At 38.2% G+C, this 24,244-nt stretch overlaps 1 pseudogene; it reads left to right on the top strand.

The window, feature by feature from the left end:
• Positions 1 to 233: 233 nt before the first annotated feature.
• On the top strand, positions 234 to 1,340 carry LOC118721955 (annotated as a pseudogene).
• The last annotated feature ends 22,904 nt before the right edge of the window (positions 1,341 to 24,244 follow it).

A 24,244-nucleotide genomic window follows, 5' to 3' on the forward strand; every position in this document is an offset into this window, starting at 1 on the left:
TCATGGAAAAATAAGACATCCCCTGAAAATAAGGCCTAGTGCATCTTTGGGAGCAAAAATTAATATAAGACACTGTCTTATTTTCGGGGAAACAGGGTAGAGAGGTAAAGAAGAAAGTTCAATGGGGAGGCGTATTCTTGGACTGCCTGGCACCTGTAGGGCCTGCAGACTCCTGGAACATGGACCTACTGGGGCTTGAGAAACACAATGGCCTGAGGTGAGGGGGGCTGGAGATGGGCTCCCAGGTCTCCATGGAAGTGAAAGGTATTCATGTGGTGATTGTAGGTGGGGGTTTGGGTGGGATAATGGCTACCAGCCAGTTGCAGACACTGAATATCTCCTTCACGTTGGTGGACATGAAGGACTCCTTCCACCACAGTGTGGCAGGCCTTGGAGCCTCCAAGGAGAGCGGGTTTGCCAAAAAGACATTCATTTCCTACTCAAAGAGCTTCAAGAATAGCTCCCAGTAGGGCATGGTGCTTGAGGTTGATCTGAAGAATCAGACAGTGCTGCTGGAGAAAGGCAAGGCACTGCCCTTCTCACATCTTATCCTGGCCATGAGCAGCACTAGGTTCTTCTCCAGCAAGTTGAGCCAGATTTTCAGCCAACAGAATGCTATTCAGGCCTATGAGAACATGGTGAAGCAGGTCCAGTGCTCACAGTCCATCATGTTGGTGGATGGAGGCTCTACTGGAGTGGAGATTAAAACTGAGTACCCAGAGAAAGAGGTCACTCTTACTCATTCCCAAATGGCCCTGGCTGACAAGGAGCTCCTGCTCTGTGCCTGGCAGGAGGCGAAGGAGATTCTGCTCCAGAAATGAATGCAGCTGCTGTTGAGTGAGCAACATGGCAGAGTTGTCTTTCAATGAGTATCGCTAGTGTGCCAGTGTACAGAAGGACAAAGGCACCTGGTGATGGTCTGCAATGGTATCAAGATCAAAAGCTTTGCCTAAAACCATGAATTTGATATTGGACTGGCCAGCAATGGTGCCCTGAGGGTGAACGAGTATCTGCAGGTGGAGGACTACAGCCACATCTACACCATCAGCGACTGTGCCAATGTGAAGGAGCCCAAGATGGCCTATCATGCTGACCTCCACACCAACATCAAAATGGCCAATATTGTCAACTCTATGAAACAGAGGCCCTTCAAAGCCTATAAACCAGGTGCACTGACGTTCCTCCTAGCTATGGGGAGAAATGACGGTATGGGCCAGATCAATGGCTTCTTTGTGGGGCTGTTTATGATTTGGCTGGCCAAGAGCTGGGACTTGTTCCTCTCCAGGCTGGAAAACCAGGTGGCAGTCTCCACTCTGATGAGGAGGCTGGGTGGTAGATGATGTATCACCATCACCTGGTAAACAGGTTGCCTGACAAGTGGTTCCCACCTGACAGTTGTCAAAGGGCACATCTTTTGTAAGATGCCACTGAAGTACTCACCAGAAACACAACTTAAAGAAAAGCAAAACAGAGAGGAGGGAAGAGAAAGGAAAGGGAGGGGAGGAGTGGGAAGGGGAGGAGAGAGAGACATACATTAAAAATACACTCTCTAGATATTTCTTTTTGGGTCTTGCAAGGCCAAATGCTTCCTTTGGTCCTGGGTCCCCTTGGATGTGTGTACATGTGCAGGTGCTGGGTTACCTGATGGCTGACTTCCTGTCTGTAGGGAAGGAAGGAGGTCCTGCCAAGTGAGACCAACTAATGAAAGAACTCTGCACTCAGTCTTGCCCATCATTCAGAGAGTGGAGAAGCCCACATATCCTGCAATACTCTAGTTGTTAGTATGAGGCTGATTTTAAACTGTTAGTCCCTACTGTCTTTAATCTTAATGAAACTTTCTATATTTCCATTTTTATACCATATATACTATTAACATATATCAATATATCACTAGAGGCCTGGTACATAACAACCATGCATGGGGGGGGGGGCGGTCCCTCAGCCCAACCTACACCCTAAGCCAACAGTCAGATATCCCCCAAGGGGTCCATAGTGCTGCTGCAGAGGCAGGAGAGGCTCCTGCAACTGCTGCACTTGCTAGCTGTGAGCCCAGCTTCTGGCTGAGTGGTGCTCCCCATGAGGGAGTGCACTGACAATGAGGGGGTGGCTCCTACATTGAGCATCTTCCCCCTGGTGGTCAGTGCACATCATGGCAACCAGTCGTTCCACTGTTCGGTCAATTTGCATATTAGCCTTTTATTATATAGGACTAGAGGGCCAGTGCATGAAAATTCATACACTGGAGGGGGGTCCTTCAGACAAGCCTGCCCTCTCTGACAATTGGGAGAGAGGTCAGGAGCAGAAGGTAACCTGATGATCAGGGGAAGGAGACACCCCATCACACTTCTGCTGCTACCACTTCCAGAGGTGCCAGCCTCGGCTTGCTCTGGTTACCTGAGCCTCGGGCAGCCCTGGGCAGCTGGGAAGCCACAAAGTGAGGCTTGCTTGTTCCTTGGGCTGGTCCTGGGAAGCTGGGTAGCCACCATCCAAGGCTTGCCTGCACATTGGGCTGGCACTGAGTGGCTGGGGGGCTGAAGGGACTGGAAGACTCCAGAGGCAAGCACACAGAGCAGCTGGGTCTGCCTGGAGGCAGGCCTGGTCTTGCTTCAGGCCTTCCATCCCAGCAAGGCTGAGGGGACTGGAAGCTGCCATCTGTGGCTGTGGGCACCACCATATTTGAGGGTGTGGCAGTCAATTAGCACATTTCCTCCTTATTGGCTGTGGCTGTCACCATCTTTGAGGGCAGGGCAGTCAATTTATATATTCCCTCCTTATTGGCTGTGGGCACTGCCACCTTTGAGGGAAGGTAAGTCAAATAGCATATTCCCTCTTTAGTAGATAAGATAGTTTATATTTAAGAATAAAGAGATAAAAACTTCCCTGTTGGTTAGTCCATGCTAACAGCAAGTTTATACAAAACTAATGAAAGTTAAGACCAAGTCCTGGCCTGCCAGCTGCTGGAAGTATTTAAGGGAAGGCAGCTGAGCTATGTGACCTGTGGATGGGTCACCATCAGTTAACATCCAGGGAGCAGATGAGCCCCTGTGTACTTCCAGGCTGCTGTCATGGGCAAATTTACAAGTGTAAAAACTCCTTTGTGGATTTTTGCTTCCAGTTTCTTGGCTAATACTAATGTCACTTATCTGGAGACCTAAGCTTGTAGAGAGGATGCCTTCTAGCAGTTATGTTAAGGGTATACTGACTCCTTTACTTGGGAGAGAACTTCAATCTGGAAGAGCCTATTTTGGACCTCATAAGTTCACTCTACAGCAGAAGTGGTTGATTAATTCACCCAAATAAACTCAGGTTCAGTCCCTGCACAGCCTGTCCATCCCTGCTTACCTTTGATGTGGCCTCTGAATACTTGGCCAGAGTTTGTAGACACCAGCCTCACTGGGGCTCTCACTCCATCCTGGATGGGCTGTGGCCTGGGCTGAGACATGTGCTTCTTTACCAAGCATGGCTTCTCCATTGGAGCATCACCCAGGGCTGAGTTCCTTATGGATCAAGGCCAATGACCCCCCAACCCCTTTCTGGAAGCAGGATCCAATACCTGAGAAACAGGCCATTCTGTGCTTTCTGACCTGGGGCCTACCTAGCATGGTGGGAGTCAAAGCCCATTGGAGGCAGTCCTTGTTCTGTTTATAACATTCTAGACATGCCCGTACCCATGGAGACAGTTTTCCAAACAGGAAAATGTTGAAATAAAAGAATATGTTGTAAGAAAAAACAAAACAAAAAATAAAGAAAAAAAAAAAGAGGAAGGAAGCTCATTGAGACTGGTAGGAGGTGTGAAGATGTGGAGGCACAGAACGGTCTGGCACTCAGGTGTGCCACTTTTTTATTGGGAGGGAGATACAAGCTCCTGCTTACTCTGAGCTCCAGTGCTGGGTGAGACTTTTGGGGACCCAGACAATATACAGTGAGAAACTGTACTGTCTGGCATTGGGGCAGGAACACAAGGGTGGCTCTCTTCAAGACTTAGGTGCTCACAATGGTCATTGTTCCTGAGCTGAGACCTCCCCTGTACAGGGCTGACAGGCAGCTATTTCTGTTTGCTCAGTCCTGGACATTCCCTGAGACCCCACCCCTCCCAATTTACAAACCCATCCAAGCTGTGTGCAGCTGCTTTTGCATATGAATGGCTGGTCCCTTCTCTGCCTAAAACCTATCAAACTACAGCTGGGTCAGGATGCCCCAAAGCCATCAAAGAAGGCAAAGGCCAGCACTGCAGCAGCCTGCCTTGCTCCACAGATGGGCCTCATCTGGGCACTTCCAAACCCCATACAAAGAGGAAGAATCTGCAGATCTCTCTGTAGCTCCTGCTGGGTGGCCCCAGGCAGTGGCTGACTTTGCACCTCCTTGGAGATCCAAGAGCCAGTGAACCCAGTGGTCAGTGTGAGACAATACCAGATTACAACTCTTCACATCCATAAGTGACACACTTAAGGGGAAGACTCAGTGAACACCAAAGTCCCACTGAAGCAAGTTCTTCCCCATAAAGGTTTCTCCTGCACAGCAGCTTTTCCAATATAGACACAGCTGGTCCTCTCAGCCATTGGGCCTGGAGTTCAATTCATCCCAGTGATACCAACAGCAATCAAGGCTCAACTACAACAGGACTGTGCACATATCCCACAAGGGGATGCACCAAGGGTGTCCACTTCAAGTGATTGGGGTGGCTGAGCCACTAGGCCCTATAGGACATACCATACGAGGCCACTCTATCAACTTAAGGAGACTTAGCAGCTACCCAATACATAGAAACAAACACAGGGAAGCATACAAAATGTGGGAGACAAAGAAACTTGTCACAAATAAAAGAAATAGAAGAAAGCAAACTACTGGATATAGAGTTCAAAACCAGTTATAAGGTTACTCAAGAATCTTCTAGAAACCTCCAAGGAATGTAGTGAGATCTTCAAGGATCTTAGTCAAAATGTAAAAAAAAACAATAAAAAAACAAACAAAACCAAACAATAAAACAGAAAAGGACAGTCAGAAATTAAGTATACACTGACTGAAATAAAGAATAATATTCAGAGATTCTATAGTAGAGTAGAGGATCCCAAGAATCATGCCAATGATTTGAAATATGATGAAGCAAAAAACACCCAACAGGAAGAGCAAAAAGAAAAAAGAAAAAGAATTAAAAAATATGAAGATAGTGCAAGGAGCCTGTGGGACAACTTCAGATGTACCAACATTCAATTTATGGGGGTACCAGAAGGAGAGAGAGAGCAAGATACAGTGGTGCCTCACACAACGAACTTAATTCGTTCCAGGAGCAAGTTTGTTATGCGAAAAGTTCGTTATGTGAAACGCGTTTTCCCATAACAATACATGTTAAAAAAAATAATTCGTTCTGTAGCATAAAATATGCTAAGATGACATAAAAAAAGATAAATTTTTTGTTATTATTTTTATTTAGATACATCTAAAAACATAATTTAAAAAAAAAAAAACACACATTTTTTTAATTTTAAGACAAAGTAGAGTCTACCGAATCTTGCACATCTTCATCCATTTTCTGCTTTTTGGCCGATGGTTTCATGAAAAACCTGTCCAAAGTCGTTTGTTTTTCTCTTTTCTCCAACATCTGCCGGAAATAACGGACAAGAGTATCGGAGTAAAGATCGTTGATCCTGTTTGCTTCAGCTGAATCCGGATAGTGGGCATTGGTAAACTCCTGGACTGCTTTCCATTTGACCAGGATGTTCTTGATGTCAGCAGTTGGGATTGGTTGATTGCTTGATTGTTGCTCCTTGTTATCAGATGACGCTTCCCTTTGAGCATTGTCCTGTTGCTGGACCAGAAGTGCTTAGAGCTCTTCAGTTGTCAGCTCTTCTTCGTGTTCCTCAATAAGCTCCTCTACATCCTCTTCCTCTACCTCTAATTCCAACCTTTGGGCCACTGTGATGATGTCCTTCACCACTTCTGTGTCATCAACTACTGCTTCTTCCTGGGTCCACGAAGGCACAAGCATCTTCCAAGCAGAAATGAGGGTCCTTTGTGACACTTCTTCCCAGGCCTTCTGTATAAGTCGTATTGCCATAAGGACATCAAATTTCTCCTTCCAAAACTTTCGGACAGTCATATTGTCTCCACCAAACTCGCATTCTTCAAACACCTTGTTAAAGAGGGCTCTAGTGTAGAGTTTTTTAAAGTTCGCAATAACTTGCTGATCCATTGGCTGAAGAATGGATGTGGTGTTTGGTGGCAAATACTGCACCTTGATAAAAGGATAATTTTCCTGCAATATTTCCTCTAGGTCTTTTGGGTGAGAAGGGGCATTGTCAAGTATCAGAAGGGCTTTGAGCGGCAGTTCTTTTTCCAGCAAGAATTTCTTCACGGCAGGAGCAAAAGTTTCCAGAATCCATTCGTTGAAGATAACTTGGGTCACCCACGCTTTTTGATTGGACTTCCAATGGACGGGCAGTTTGGACTTTATAACCTTATTTTTCTTGAAAATTCTTGGATTTTCAGAGTGATAAACCAATAGAGGTTTGATCTTGAGGTCTCCGCTGGCATTAGACGAAAACATAAGGGTAAGTCTGTCCTTCATGGCTTTGTGTCCTGGCAATTTCTTCTCCTCTTTTGTAATGAAGGTTCTGCTCGGCATTCTTTTCCAGAAAAGACCCGTTTCATCGGCATTGAACACTTGTTGTGGGCAGTATCCTTCATCCTTAATACATTTTTGAAAGTTAATAGAGAACTTTTCTGCTTCTTTCTTGTCAGCACTGCCAGCCTCACCATGCATAGTAACGCTGTGGATTCCACACCTTTTCTTAAATCTAAAAAACCACCCCCTGCTGGCTTTGAATTCTTCTTCATTATCTTGATTGCTGCTACTTCCAGGGACGTTTTTCTTTAGATCGTCATAAATTCTCTTGGCTTTGTGACAGATAATATCTTGGGTTGTTACGTCACCTTTCACCTGCCTGTCCTTAATCCAAATCGCTAATAGCTTCTCCATTTCCTCGTGGATTGAAGACCTATGTTTTTCATGAAATAGTTTTGATACTCCTTTGGCTACTTTGGCTGATTTGATTGCATCCTTATTTGTCAAAATGGTGAAAATGGTGGTCTTGCTGAGGCCAAACTCTTTGACGAGGTCACACTGTTTTACCCCACATTCACTCCTTCTAATTATTTCCTGTTTCATTTCAACAGAAATCACCTTCCTGCTTTTTTTAGAAGCCATGATATAAAAAAAATACTGAGTTTAACTTAAAAGGACGACTGCCGTGATACGTGCGTGATTTAATTCGTAATTAAGAACGATTGCTGCGATACGTGCTTAAGTTAAGCGCAGTGACTAACGACTGCCTGCAGTGCCTGCGCAGAAGGATGCAATACATCGGCAGCGATCGTGGAAGCTCAGGCGAAGCAGTCGTGGAAGCTCGGGCAAAGCGGTCGTGGAAGCTCGGGCGACTTAGTTGTGTGAAACGAAGTTCGTTGTATGAATCATGAAATGAAGTTCGTTGTGTGCAGCGTTCGCTGTGTGAGGCGTTCTTTATGCGAGGCACCACTGTATTGAAAACCTATTTGAAGAAATAATGACAGAAAACTCCCCCTACCTGGTGAAAGAAATGGACTTACAGTCCAGGAAGTGCAAAGATCCCCAAACATGAGGAATCCAAAGAGGACCACACCAAGACACATCATAATTAAAATGCCAAGGGCAAAAGACAAAGAGATAATATTAAAAGCAGCAAGAGAAAAACAGTTAGTTACCTATTATACAAGAAAGTAATCATATGATTGTCAGCTGATTTCTCAAAAGAAATTATGCAGGCCAGAAGGGAGTGGCAAGAAATATTCAAAGTGATGAATAGCCAGAACCTACAACCAAGATTACTTTACCCAGCAAAGCTATCATTTAGAACTGAAGATCAGGTAAAGAGATTCACAGACAAAAAAAAGCTAAAGGAGTTCATCACCACCAAACCAGTATTATATGAAATGCTGAAGGTTATTCTTTAAGAAGAGTAGGAAGAAGAAAAAGGTAAAGATAAAAAAAATATGAACAACAAAGTGATAACTAATACATATCTATCAATAAATGAATATAAAAATAAAATGAATAAAAATATGATTAACAGAATAAACTGGTGAATTTAATAGTATCAGAGGCACAGAAAGGGAGTGGACTGACAATTCTTCAGGGTAAGGGAATGTGGGGGGGTACAAGAAGAGATGGGACAAAGATCTTATATGCATTACGTATGGACAAGGACAGTGGGCTGGCGAGGGCCTCAGGTGGGGTGGGAATGGGGGGAGGGGAGCTAGAGGGTGAATAAAAGAGGGGCATCTGTAATAATTTGAACAATAAAGATCAATCAATAAACAAACAAATAAATAAATAAAATGGTGGGGTTTTATTTTTCTTTTTTCTTGGTATGCTCATATTTTTCCTGTAATTTTCTTGAACATGTTTTGTTTTAAACTATAAAAATTGATATAAATATAAGTGTAAAGTTATTAACATTAGATTACCATCACTAGGGCATAGGTAGATGTTTACCTGATGTTCTATTACCTATCATGCTGTCAAACGGAGTTTCATTCTATGCATTATTGAGGGTATTTCTAACAGCACTTAATTGGAGCCAAAGGAGCTTCTATACATTTTCTTTACCTCTTTACTAGCTAGATCTTTCAAATTGTCTTTTTTTGTAAATGCAAATATAAATTCTTACATAAATATTTATACATATACAAATCCATATGTAAAAATAAAAATGTATATAGTCTTTTAGTCAATGGCCCTGCAAATATTCATAAATTATGTAGTATTCTGAATCCATATTTCATAAAATGCATAGATTTTTGAGTGTTCATTGTTACATTTAGTTTTTTAAAATCATGCCAGTTTCTTTTTGTGTGTTGTTGAGACAGAAATGCCTTCATTGATTGCTTCTCATTTTCCTTGCTGATGGCCCCCATTATACAGACAGGCGGGCTCCAAGCTAATTAGCAGAGCTTTGTTCTTGACTGCTGATTTCCTCAAATTCTCTGCATGCAGGAAACTTCTGATCATTTTTGGAAATTCATCTACATACAGGATAATGACACAATAATAGTAAATATGCTGTAGTATTTGACTAGATTTGAGACATAATACACCAACCTATAAATTCATAACTGGTAAAAGAACAATCCCATAAAGGTAGTTGGGATAATACCCATGATGCAAAATAACCAAAGTCTCTTCTATTTAACAAAATTCAGAAAATTACAGTGCTCCATGGGCTACTAAGCCAGTTTCTTTGAACTGGCCCTATCTTATAGCTCTCTGGCTCTGTCATTAATAGCTGAATGTTTTTAGGTCTAGAAACTTTCTCATCTGTACCTTTGGGATAATAATAATCATGTGCTATGGGGTTTTTTAAATGTATTTAATGATGATAATAGGAAACAAAAATGCATATCTGAGTATTGTATAAAATTATGAAGTTAATGAATACAAATTACTTGAATATTTGTTAAGCACTTACTAAATGCTTAACAAATATTAGCCAACATTGTTATCATGTTGCTTCTGCTGCTGTGTAGTTATTGTTATATTTCTTGTCAATTTAGTGAAAGATTCCTATGTGAAAAGTATAGGACATTTATAGCATAGGTATGGTGACTATATTTTCTCTCCCATGTCCTGACTATTTTGATTGTACTTATAAAGTAAGTCAAAGAAAATATTGAAAAGTCATTGACCAATAATCTCATTAGGTGTAGAACACAATGTCAACCCAATTTCTATCTACATTCAGCCTTAGGATCAGACAGTGTTCAGAGTCCTAGATATTGCTCATAGACTTGCAATTTACTTTGACCTGGGAAAATAATCAATACCATGCTTAAGATGTTAAAGATGTAGATTCATGCTTTGATGTATTTCCCCTGATCTTCCATTTGACATGAAGAGACAAAATAGTGACTGTTTGAATCTTAACTCATTCCTACACCTGAGAAACCCACTTAGAGTTCAGATGGTACTGATGAAAGGGTCTCGGGAAATATTTCTCTACATAAGGATATTATGTATTTCTCTCCATGATACTGTATTTCAACGATCTGAGCAATATTTCCAGAATTCTATCAAAATGATTTTTATTCAGTACAGATCCATGTTAACACGCTTGTTAGGTATTATTTTTTCTATCAAAGTATGAGTTTGAAATATATTTGTCTTTGAAATATATTTTAATGAAAACCTCCAGAAGAGAATTGTATTTATGAATTGGGATAATAGTGATTTGTATTACCCCTTTTTAAATAGTCTTTCAATGCACCTTTATTTATAGTCTTATTAATGTAAAAACTTTCCTCCTTTAAGGAAAGTTTTTTTTCTTTCTTCAAAACCTCTGTCTCATTGAATTTTTAATCTCATATGCTCATAGAACAACAACAGTGATTATATGCAATTAGAACCAAGGTTGAAAATCTTTTGAACTAAAATAATCAAGTTTTTTTTTTTTTTTTTTTTTTTTTTACATAAGACCTGCTCAGAGTTCTAGATCTGTCCTTTATATCTGAAAAAGTGCGGTACCCCTTTTTGAATTAAGTGCTTATCAGAGAGTCCCTTAAAAAACCCCTATCACTTTGTTTGAAGAAGGTTTTTCTTAAAATGAGGTAGCTTTATGAACGTATGTAGTAAGGCAAAAAGCCCCCATAAGGTAACATCAATACTGACAGAAATCACAATACTTGTTACTGTCAGAAGCCAATCAGAAAACATAAACTAATCTCCCTGACAGTATCATTATGGGGTGAGACAGTTTTCATTTGAAGTGTTTGCTGACAAGGCTGCAAGTTTATTAATACAAATTAGCCTTAGGTCCCACCTTTTGGCAGCTGAACAAAATGCAGAAGAGTACACAGCTGCCTTTCACAGTTCTATGGAGGCTATTCCCAAGTACATCTTCAACTCCCAGGATGTGCCCAGAATAATGTGCTCTTAAATGTGAGGAGCTGCCAAAGAAATCATATGAATGACCTTTGGCTTTGAGGGGTATTCAGTCCAGTTGAGGAAAGAAGATACAGTCCCAGGGAACAATTTGAAGAAAATTAGCAGTATGCCAATAAATACAAAACAAATAGAAAACAAATACAAAACTGTCTTTGTAGAGGGAAATGTAGGTTGATTGTGCAATAATAAGGTGAGGCATTTGTGGGAGTTTTCACGTATGCAATTCTCTGCCTATTTTACTGTAGCCTTTTTGATTTATATAGGAGATCACAAAGGAAGCTCTATGATGAACCAGGAAAGGGATGAGATAAGTCATCTTGACATCAATTCATACCACCTGTGCTGTGCAGCATCTTTCATCTTAGATGCCCTTTTTCAAAGCCCAAGGCCAAGTTTGCCTCTCTACTAGTGTTTGTATTCTGCTTTGTGTTGCTTCAAAAACTGGACAATGATCAGACTTATGATTTTTGCTCCTGTTTCTTATATTCACTATATATTTACTTCCTAAAGCCTTCTATACTAATTAGATTAGAATCTATGGAAAAATGTTTTCTGAGCCTGACTTCCCAGGGCAAAAGGCACACATTTATTTAATTCAAAAACTGTTGAGAAATAGCAGGATCTCCTTCTTTGAAACTATATAAGGCATAGCTCTCTTGAAGCAGAGGCATGAAGCACTTTGTTTTATTTTTTCTTTCATTTATTTTTGCAATATGCCAGCTGTATTAAACTGGCAGAAGAATCTTCTTAGAAGGTTGGAATGTTCAAAATAAATACTTTTTGAAGCTCATGGGCATTTCAGTTTGAATTCTCTTTGGATTAAATGTTATGTTTCCATTCTTCCATTTTGTAAACATTGTAGAGGGTTCTGTGATTGACCCCAAACCCCTTCACATTTTCCATCATATTAACAGGGTCACTTTTCACAACCATGCCAGTAGTTGTATGTATTATATCATGTCTACATGAATCTGGAGAGAAAGCCCTTTAGTTTAAATATTGCTATACAGAATCAATGAATCCAAATAGTATTATTCAAACTATTGCCTTTGAACCATCTGCATTAAAATTGCAGGGGCCACTCATTTAAAATAGCTATTTCTGGTCTCTACATTGAATCAGAAGCTCTGAAGATTATGCCTTTGTTCGTATTGTTGCCTTTTTCTAGAACACCCTCTTTCTCTGTGAAAATCCTGCCCATCTCTTAAGGCTCAGTTGAATTGTAGAGTGTCCTATTAATCCATCCTTGACCTACATCCTTTAAATAGATGAGATCTTCCATGAGGTTATTCTACAGGATAACAAAAGCATCAAAACTTTAGTACAGGAGAATTTTGGCGGAACTGAGATATGTCATCCGACAAAAAGGTGGTAAATAGCATCTAAGATTTGCACTTAAATTAGTACTTACATTTGGAAACCTGAGATGAAAATGCTATATAGTAATTAAGTAATAGCATCTATGTTTGGAGAATAAATTGGTACAGATTTCACAAGAGAATCTTAGGATAAAAGTTAAACAAAATGGGTAGACTTCTAGACAAAAACATGTACAATAACAAAGACAGAAGTAGTGGTAAAGACTTTTGAGTGAGGATATAGAATACCTTAATTGAGCATTTGCAGTTTTGAGAATATTATACCTTAGGGTAATATGAGCATAATTATTTATGATTTAAAAACAGGAAGTTGTCAGATATATGGAAAACAGGGTAGTGGATAATGCTATTATAAAATGTTAGAGCTTTGTGGTACATATACACAATAGAACACTACACTGCTATAAAAAGAAGGAACTCTTACCATTTGCAACAGCATGGGTGGAGATGGAGATCATTATGCTAAGTTAAATAAGCCAGTCAGAGAAATAAAAAATATCACATGATATCACTAATTTGTGGAATATAATGAACAACATAAACTGATGAACAAAAACAGAACCAGGGTCATAGAAGCATCAAATAGACTGTCCAACCTATGAGGGAAGGTGGTAGGGAGGGGTAAGAGATCAACCAAAGGACTTTCATGCATTCATATGAGTATAACCAATGGACACACATGGGAGAGGTGAGGGCATGTTCTGGGAGTTGGGGGTTGCCAGGGGAGAGATCAGTGGGGGCAAAAGGTAACATATGTAATACTTTAAACAATAAAAAACTTTAGAAATAAATAAATAAAATGGTAGTGTTTGAGTATGAGCCCAGGTGTGCTTGACTACAAATCCTATACTTTGAACATTTGAACCTTAAAAAAAAAAAAAAAAAAAATATATATATATATATATATATATATATATATATATATATATATATATATATATATTATTGATTTTTTACAGAGAGAAGGGAGAGGAATAGAGTCAGAAACATTGATGAGAGAGAAACAGATAGGAGTGAAACAGATGTGAGAGAAACATCGATCAGTTGCCTCCTGTACACTCCCCACTAGGGACGTGCCCTCAACCAAGGTACATGTGCCCTTGACCATAATCGATTCTGGGACCCTTCAGTCCACAGGCTGACATTCTATCCACCGAGCCAAACCAGTTAGGCTGAACTGTATATTTGTTCAAACTGCTACTTCATCCTGGAATGTTCTTTCCCTCTATATTTGCTTATGGAAACACTGTCCTGTGACTTTCCCAGGATGCTTGAGCTGTCCCCTTCTGACAATAACAATTGTCATTAATCCTGCCACTCTTTTTATCTGAGGATCATGGAGTACACTTACATAGATTTTTTATTTTTATTTTTTGCTGATATCTGCATAATCCCTGTGGTAGAAAACATCGAGGAGAAGTCCATATTTATTGGGATGCTCAGGATATAGGTAGATATAGAGCAGATGAGGTCTAGGGACCACTCTTATCAGAATCACCTTTTTGAAAGTTGTGCTGGGCCTCACCCCACACCTATTCTATAAGAATCTTCAGCTGGTATACATCTCCTAAAGAGACATAAAGATGGCCAATAGACATATAAAAAGATGTTCAACATCACTACCCATCAGAGAATTGCAAATTAAAACCATGATGAGATATCACTTTACAATTGGCAGAATGGCTATTATCCATAAATCAGTATCAACAAGTGTTAGTGAGGATATGGAGAAAGGGGAACCCTCATGCACTGTTGGCGGGTATACATACTGTTGCAGCCACTATGAAGGGTTCTTAAAAAATTAAAAGTGAAAGTACCTTATGACCCAGCGATTCCACTTCTGGCTATATATCCAAAGATCCAAAAACTCTAATGTGAAGGAATATATGCACCCATATGTTCATTGCAGAATTATTTACAATAGCCAAAATATGGAAGCAAGCTACCAGTAAGTACCCAACAGATGAGTGGGGGGGCGGAGGGGGAAAGTGGTGGCACATATTTACAACTGAATATTACTAGATCACAAAAAAGAATAAAATCTTAACATTTGTGTCAGCTTGGATGAACCTAGAGGGTATTATGCTAAGTGAAATAAGTCAGACAGAAAAATGGAAATACCATATGATTTCACTCACATATGAAATCTAATAAACAAATAAATGAACAGACAAAATTGAAACACACTTATATAATAGTTTCAGAGAACTGACTGATGATTGCCAGAAGAAGGGGTTTGGGAGGCTGTGTGAAAAAGTTCAAGGGCTCTAGATGGTTTGGCTCAATGGATAGAGCGTCAGCTTGCTGACTGAAGTGTCCTGGGTTCAATTCTGGCCAAGGACACATGTCTGGGTTGTGGGCTCTATCCACAGTAAGGGGTGTGCAAAAGGCAACTGATCAATGATTCTCATAATTGATGTTCCTATCTCTCTCCCTCTCCTTTCCTCTCTGAAATCCATAAGAATATATTTTTAAAATAAATTGAAGGGATTAAAAAACACAGATTGGTAGTTACAAGATAGTCATGGGATGTAAAGTACAGCATAGGGGATATAGTTAATAATATTATAATAACTATGTATGGTGCCAGGTGGTTACTGGATATATTTGTATAACCACTATGCTGTACACCTAAACTATTGTAATATAAAGTAATATTGAATACAAGCTATAATTGAACAATAATGTTTTAAAGAAGTAATAAAAACAATCTTTATTATAGCTTAGGGACAAGAATTTTCATTTTTAACAAGTGTTTCAGATAATTCTGATGTATAATGAATTTTGAGAACAAGTAATTCTAGTTTTTCTAGAGAGCCAACCAACATACTAAGTACTTGTCCTACTTATGGATATCTATAATATTTACACCAGTTTTAGAAAGAATTAATAGGAAGGATCAACAGAAAACTATTCATGGAAAGAAAAACAACAAAGTCAGGAAATGAGCTAAAATATCAGCTGAATGTGGAACTTCAGCTTATTTTCCAGTCATAATTCACAAAGAAATAGACATTTTAGTGTAATTAAATTTCCAGATGATGAATTTCAGAATTCCAATATGCTAGATTTTCCAACATTCTAAGAATACAAACTCAACTGATTACAGTATGGATAATTATTCTTCCAATTTCTTTGATAACATAGAAAACAACAACAACAACAAAATCCCCCTCTTGTTTTGGAAATGAATGGGGGGGGAATAATTTTTAAACTAAAATGATTGAATAATGCTGCCAACAATGTTCCTGATTTCTAGAATAATAATTTAGCAGCCTCCTCTTTCTTGTTGGAGAAAAGTGACACAATCTTATCTAATAAAGAGGATATATGCTAATTGACTATCACACCACTGCAAAGATGGTGACGCCCACAGCCAATAAGGAGGGAATGTGCTAATTAACTGACCCACCCTCAAAGATGGTGGTGCCCATGGCCAATAAGGAGGGAACATGCTAATTGACTGTCACATCCTCAAATATGGCAGTGCCCACAGCCACAAGATGGCAGTGCCCTGTCCCCTCAGCTCCGCCAGGTCAGCAGGCATGCAGCAACCTCTAGAGTCCCAGGGCTGGCCTGAGCCACAGGCAAGCCTTGGATGGCAGCTGTACAGCCACCCAGAGCTGACCCAAGGTGCAAACAAGCCATGGATAGGGGCTTTCCAGCTACCCAGGGCTGGCCCGAGGCACAGGCAATCTTCAGATGGCTACCAGGACCACCCAAGGCTCAGGTAAGTAGGGATAGCCGAGGCTTGCACTGCTGGCAGTGGCAGTAGCAGAGGTGTAATGGGGTGTTGCCTTCCCCTGATTGCCAGGTCATCTCCCATCTCTGAGAGCTCCTGGACTTTGAGAGGCAGCAGGCCAGGATGAGGGACTCCTCTTCCAGTGCATAAATTTTCATGCACCAGGCCTCTAGTTTTTCATAAGCTGCCAACTGCCTTGATGAAATATATGAACTGATAGAGACCTAATATTATACTTTCTCATATTTTTGCAGGAATGCTTATTCAATATAAATACATATACACAAATATCTTGCCATGACTAGTTGGCATTTTAATAGAGATTAATGATTAATATTTATCTTCTATAAAACAGAGAAAATAGTAATTGCCACATTAGTTTTGAGAACTGAATAAAAAAGTAATGATTCATGAACTTACTGAATGTAAGGAGAATATTAAATTGTGCTTGACACAAAATAAGTACTCAATAAATGTTAACTGCTGTTGTTAATATTATTATTTTGGTTATTAATATTATTCCTAAATTTGTGCTTAATTTTTTACAGTGGTGTAATATAAGGGTCTAGTTTCATTCTTTTACATGTGAATATCCAATTTTCCCAGCAGCATTTATTGGAGAGACTGCTTTTTCTCTGCTGGGTATTCTCAGCTTCCTGGTCAAATATTAGTTGACCATATATGCATGGGTTTATTTTTAGGCTCACAATTTTAATCCATTGGACTATGTGTCTATTCCAGCATCATATTTATTTGATTACTATAGCTTTGTCATATATTTTGAAATCAGGAAAGGTGCTTCCCCCAGTTTTGTTCTGCTTTCTCAGAATTACTTTGGCTATTTGGAGTCTTCTGTGGTTTCATACAAATATTAGAATTATCTTTCCATTTTTGAAAAATAAATCCCATTGGAATTGAATTGAGCATATACTATATGGCTTTGGGGAAAATATTTAAACAATAGTATTTCTTTCAGTCCATTAACATGGGATATCTTTCCATTTATTTGTGTGTTCTTTATACTTTCATCAGTGTCTTATACTTTTCAGTGTAGAGAACTTTCACCTCTTTGGTTAAATTTATTAATAAGTGTTTTCTTTTCTTTAATGTTATTGGAAATTGGATTATTTTTTTCAGATAAGTCATTGTTAGTATATAGAAATGCTATTGATTTTTATGTATTGACTTTGTATTCTGAAACTTTACTGAATTTGTTGATTTAACATTATATATAACAGTTTGGTATAGTCTTTTGGATTTTATACTATACCAGAGGCCTAGTGCATGAAATTCGTGCATGGAAGGTGGGGTGTCCCTCAGCCCAGCCTGTACCCTCTCCAATCTTCCAATCTGGGACCCCTCGAGGAATATCTGACTGCCCGTTTATGCCCAATCACATGGTGCCAGGCTGGGGCAGATGACCTGAGGCTGCACTCCCTGTCTGCCTGGCAGGGCTTGATGGGGGACCTCAGGCAGTAGCCTCGACCATGGTGCTGGGCTGAGAGACTTCAGGTGGTGACCTCCACCTCAGCAGGGTTTGACATAGGACCTCAGGCCACACCCCCTGCCCCAGTATCAGGCTGGGGGACCTCAAGTTGTGTCCCCCACCTTGGTGCCAGGCTGAGGGACCTCAGGCAGCACCCTGCGCCTCAGCACAGCTTGATGGGGGACCTCAAGCCATGTCCCCCACCTGGCAGGGCTTGATAGGGGACCTCAAGGCACACCCCCCAGCTGGCAGAGATTAACGGGGGACCTCTGACTGCAACACCCACCAGCAGGGCTTGATGGGGGAACTCAGGCCATGCAACCAGCCCAGCAGATCTTGATGGGGGTGGGGAAGGCCAGGTTTGGATCTTGCCCAAGGGTGGTGGGCCAGCTGTGTCTGGGTCTCAGGCAATTTTGAGGACTGTGCTGGTGGGTGGGGACTTAACTCTGGGTCCCACAGTGTACCCCTAACTCTGACAGGAGTAAGATTTTTCATATACATTTTATTAATTTTCTTTCATCTCTGATACTTCTAATATAGATAAAGTCAAGTTACAATATTTACATACTTCCTCTAATTAATTCCCTTTTAATATGCATGAATTCTGTGCACTGGGCCACTAGTATGTGGATATATATATATATATATATATATATATATATATATGATCATATAAACTAAAAATAAATCCAGTTTTACTTATATCTTTCTCATTCTTATGCCTTCATTTTCTTACCTTATTGCTTTAGCCAAGATATGGAAATAGCCTTAATGTACATTGACAGATGACTCGATTTAAAAAGGTTCTATACATATATAATGGAATGCTATTCAGCCACATAAAAGAGGTAAATCCAATGTTATCTCCAATAAGGGTTTAATCTCCAACATTTACAGGGTGCACATACAACTTAACAGAAGAAAGATAAACAACCCAATCAAAAAAATGGGCAACCGACCTAAATAGAGCCTTTTTGAAAGAAGACAGAAGGAAGGCCAAGAAACATATGAAAACCTGCTCAAAGTCACTAATCATCCAAGAGATGCAAATCAAAACAGCAATGACCTACCATCTCACACCTGTCAGAATGGCTATTATCAACAAATTAGCAAATGACAAGTGCTGGCGAAGATGCAGAGAAAAAGGAACCCTCATGCACTGCTGGTGGGAATGCAGATTGGTGCAGCCACTGTGGAGAACAGTATGGAGTTTCCTCAGAAAACTAAACATGGAACTCCCATTTGACCCAGTGATCCCACTTCTAGGACTATATCCCAAGAAACTAGAAACATGAATCAGAAAGGATATATGCACCCCTATGTTCATAGCAGCACAATTCACCATAGCTAAGATTTGGAAACAGCCTAAGTGCCCATCAGCAGATGAGTGGATTAAAAAAATAGTGTTGTACATCTACACAATGGAATACTATGCTGCTATAACAAAGAAGAAATCTTACCATTTGCAACAACGTGTATGGAGCTGGAGAGCATTATGCTAAGTGAAATAATCCTGGCAGAGAAAGATAAATATCACATGATCTCACTCATTTATGGAATATAGTGAACAACAAACTAATGAACAAAAACAGATCCAGAGTTAGAGAAACATCAATCAGAACCTCAAACCTCAGGGAAGGTAGGGGAGGGTGGGTGTAAGGGGAATAGAACAATCAAAGGACTTATAAGCATGCATATAAACCTAATAAATGTAAACAGACAAGGGGGGGTAAGGGCATGAAGGAGGAGGGTTGGGGTAATGGGGATATAAGGACACATGTAATACCACAATCAATAAAAAAAGTTTAAAAAAAAAGAAAACTGCACTCCTTTCTCATTTTTTCTGTATGATTCCAAATATAAACTTGGTATTTGAAAATATCAGTCCAACTAATTAACTTTTTAATGTACTTTTCTTGAAATTAGAGTTTAATAATTTTGTCATTAAATTAATTTATATTTGAATTTGGGTTACTTTATACTTACTAATCACTGGTAGATTCAATTATTTTCATTAGATTGTTTTCATCACACTCTATAAAATAAGTGAAGAGGTGATGGTAAAATCTATATATTAAGATCCATTTCAATGAAACATTAACAAGTTTCTGCATGAGCAATCATGTATTTTAAATATATGACAGAAACAACAAAATTGCTCAGGAGATCCATGAAGTTGGAATATCCATACACATTAAAATGCTAGAATTTTATGATTTCCATGCAATTAATTTTTAAACAAGAGAGATTTACAGTATTTATTGGGGAGGTATGAAAAAACTAAAATCCAACAAAAAATCAGCATGAGACCTAGTACTGAATTGAAATGCAGTCAGAAGTCATAATAAACTTGACTTCACAGCTTATAATGAAAAAATTTTATAAACTTCATTTTATGAAATAATACAATGCACATAAGACATCAAAACTCCTTTGAAATATTGTTATTTGAATCTAATGAAATTTGTACAATTGTCTTTTGTAGTAGGAATTAATCAGCCCAGGTTTTTGTAGAAGCCTTAATATTTGAGAAGAGGTACTACTTGATCTGGGGGCAATTAAAACAATTTCCTTCTGAAAGGTCAGGAATATAAATCTAAAGATGACACAGAAAATTGTAATTTGTAAAGTGCTTTTACATGCATTATCTCATTTGGGTCTTATAACAAACTTGTGATGTAAGTATTATTAGTTATATTTTACACATGAGAAATTTCAGAGGAGTTGTAACTTGTTCAAGGTCACATTGCTAATAATTGGTGAAGATGGAAATCAAATTCCTATCTTCCATGTCTACTATACCACATGGACAACGAATGGCATATAATCATTACCAGCTTTAAATTCATCTTCATATTCATCTTCACATCATTATTTCCTCTGGCTAAGTTTCATTGCTCCACAATAAATAGGGAGCTTCTAATTTCAATTTCTTGCCACAAATGTTGCCTTCATGTGCTTCATAGGTTAAGATATCATGAATATTTTAGTTACATCTGATTCTTACTGTACACAAGACACCCCATTCCTGTTACTGATCAAATTATTTGTACCTGATTCTTTACTACTGATCCTGATATTGTAGCTAGATGTAGAATTTTTGAATGCAATATTTAACACTTATGATAATAATCTAAATCAATTTGGGAAGGCATTAAATTCACACATATATCTTCAAAATCATAGCAGATAGTATAAATAAACTAATGTTTCTCAGATAGCCAACAGACATATAAAAATGCTCAAATTCACTGATAATCAGGGAAATCAAATTCACAATAAGAAATCACTTCATACTCTTCAAAATGGCTATTATCAGAAAGTTAGCAAATAACAAATGCTGGGGGGAATGTGGAGAAAAGGGAGCCCTCATGCAGTATTGGTGGTATTGTGTAACCACTATGGAAAACAGTATGGAAGCACCTAAAAAAATTAAATATAGAATTATATGACCCAATAATTCCACTTCTGAGTGTTTATCAGAAGAAAATGAAAACACTAATTCAAAACGATATATGCCCCCTATGTTCTTTGCAACATCATTTCTGACAGTCAAATACGGAAGCAACCTAGGCGTTTATTGATAGATGAAAAAATAAAGAAAATGTATGTGTATGTCACATATATGAAAAATAATGGGAGTTTATTCATCTATAGAATAATTTTTTTATTTGTGACAACATGGATGGACTTAAAGTGTATTGTACTAAGTGAAATAAATTATTAGGAGAAAGTCAAATATCATATGATTTCACTTATATGTGGAATCTAAAAAACAAAATTAAGAAACAAACCAATAGATACAAAGAACAAATTGATGGTTACTAGAGTAGAGGGGAGTAAGAGATAGGTGAAAAAGTGAAGGAGAATAAAAGGTACAAACGTCCAATTGTAAAATATATAATTCATGGAGATGTAGTGTGCAGACAAGGAATATAGTCAAATATAGCAAAAACGTTTTACAGTAACAGATGATTACTAAATTTATTGTGGTAATCAAATTATAATGTATATAAAGGTTGAATTGCTGTATATCTGAAACATATAATATTGAAGGTCAATTATACTTTAATAAAAATAAAAAATAAACTCATGTTTTATATTATATGTTATATCTCTTTTTGGCAATCCATCAATTTTAAATATAGAGTTCTTTATTTTGTTACCAATACATATGTTATATCTCTTTTTGGCAATCCATATGTTATATCTCTTTTTGGCAATCCATCAATTTTAAATATAGAGTTCTTTATTTTGTTACCAATACATTTTCTTTGTGAAAAGACTAAATTTATAAAAATTTATGCAACCTTCATTACAATAAATAATTTGTCACTTAAGGAAAGCTGGGGATTAGTTATATATGTAGTATTTAGTAAGTATGTATATAATTCAGTATTATAGTGCTGAAAGTATTTTATCCAAAAAATGAGATCAATATGGCATCTATCTTTTATTTAAATTGTGTGTAACTATGAATTGGTCATCCAAACTTTTTGGGGGCACCCTTTTCAGCTTTTCCTAATATGTCAATTGCCTTTTTATTCTGTAATTTTTCTAGAGTGAGTTATAATATTACGAAATTATATAGTAGTTTTGTGACATGGGCTAATTTCAAATTATGACATGCTGTATAATTAAATGTCTGTTGATTACGCAAATAGATACTAGATTTACTAGTATGCAATGTACCTTAGGTACAAAAAGTTATGGTCTCAATATTGGGGGTTGATTTTATTATTTCTCTTATAAAATCCTTAGTTAATCTAGAATGAACTGCTAATTTGTAATTTGTATTACTTGGTTAAAAGTGAACAGTTTTGTTTATAAAAAAAAAAAGGTTGATATTTTCTCAAATAAATATCACAGAATGTCACACAAAGGTATTTTTTTAAAACATTCATCAACTATCTTATTTTTATATTGCTTTATTTTAATTCCAACAAGGATAATAAACTGGGCATTTCCTCCCAAATTACATTTCTATTAATTAAATATTTTAACTTCCTAAGAGGGGTATTCATTTACACCATCTGAAATCCTCAAAATGAACACCTTGCTGTTCAACAGTACAATGAAGAGAAATATTTTTTCACAGATGCAAAAATTACTTGAACTGAACTACTTCTTGTTTTTACATGAGCAAATAAAACTGAAACACGCTGTCCACTGAAAATCTCAGAATAGAAAATTCAAATGTTTCTTTAAGTTTTAAAACATTCCTATAGTAATAGCTTATTTATTTTATGTGAATCATGTATTAAGATTTCACTGAGATATATTTATCTCAATAAATATGCTAAAACACTCTGACCTGCTCTGATGCTGGCAATAAGTTAATACTTGCAAGTTTGGGCCATCAAATTTTAGAACCAATAATGAGCAAATATAGCAATTTATTAATAATCCTGTCTCACCAGTGAGTGGTATTTCTTTTGAATTCTATTTACTTAGTTTCTTATTGTGTCATCTTTAAAGTAACCTTTTTACACTGCTCATTTTTAAATGCTGTTCATGGAAGAAAACAAACCCATAAAAGCCAATCTAGTATTTGCAATCATGTTCTCCCATATCCTATATAATAAAGAGGTAATATGCAAATTGACCATCACTTCAACACACAAGATGGATGCCCTCATGTAGTCAAAGATGGCCGCCCCATGTGAACACAAGATGGCCACCACAAGATAGTCTGCAGGGGAGGACAGTTGTGGGGGTACTCAGGCTGGCAGGGGAGGGCAGTTAGGGTCATCAGGCTGGCAGGGAAGCAGTTAAGCATCAATAAGGCTGGCAGGGGAGTGGTTAGGGGGTGATCATGTTGGCAGGCAGAAGTGGTTAGGAACAATCAAACAGGCAGATAGGCAGTGGAAGTGGTTGGGAGCCAGCAGTACTGGATTGTGAGAGGGATGTCTGACTGTCTGGTGGGATGGAGCCTAAACGGGCAGTTGAACATCCCTCAAGGGTTCCTAGATTGGAGAGAGTGTAGGCTGGGTGGAGGGACACACCCCTGCATGAACAAATTTCATATACTGGGAGTCTAGTAAATATATAATGTTGTTGAGAGAATACTTAAACTGTAAATTTGACATTTACATTAAAGTGGATAGAGGAAACTAATACATTAACAAGTACTAACATTTCTTCACAATTTGTTACAACAGGAATATGAAACAAAATGTGAAATATGTATATTGCATCTCTAAAATATTCTAATCTTCTGGTCCTCAAAATTGTTCTTTCATAAGAATCACCTGAGGAGCAAATTTTAAGTGTAGTTTCCTGCATTCAAGATCAAATGTTGTAAAGTTTAGGCCTGAAAACTTATATTTATAACAACTTACCCACAAATGAATCTATTGCTCTTTATCTGGGGCTCATCCTTCCACTGCATTTTGAAATCAGCAAGCTTTAGGGATCATGATTATCGTCCTCAATATACTAAAAGTTCACACAATTTAAATAAATGTGTTGTTGTAAATGGAGATAAGAGTATTAAAGGGTATAATTAAAATGTTCTGTTTCACTTTTAATCTCTTTTCCCAAGAGAGCACAAGTGAATGGACATTTGTTCTCTAAATCATGGAAGGTAAGGGAGAAATAGTCCAGGAAGTAAAAAAGTCCATGAGTATATGGTAGTATAATTTTGTGCTCCAGGCATGCACTTA

This window comes from Pipistrellus kuhlii, unplaced genomic scaffold (assembly GCF_014108245.1).
Source record: "Pipistrellus kuhlii isolate mPipKuh1 unplaced genomic scaffold, mPipKuh1.p scaffold_m20_p_19, whole genome shotgun sequence".
In the NCBI taxonomy this organism is placed as follows: domain Eukaryota; kingdom Metazoa; phylum Chordata; class Mammalia; order Chiroptera; family Vespertilionidae; genus Pipistrellus; species Pipistrellus kuhlii.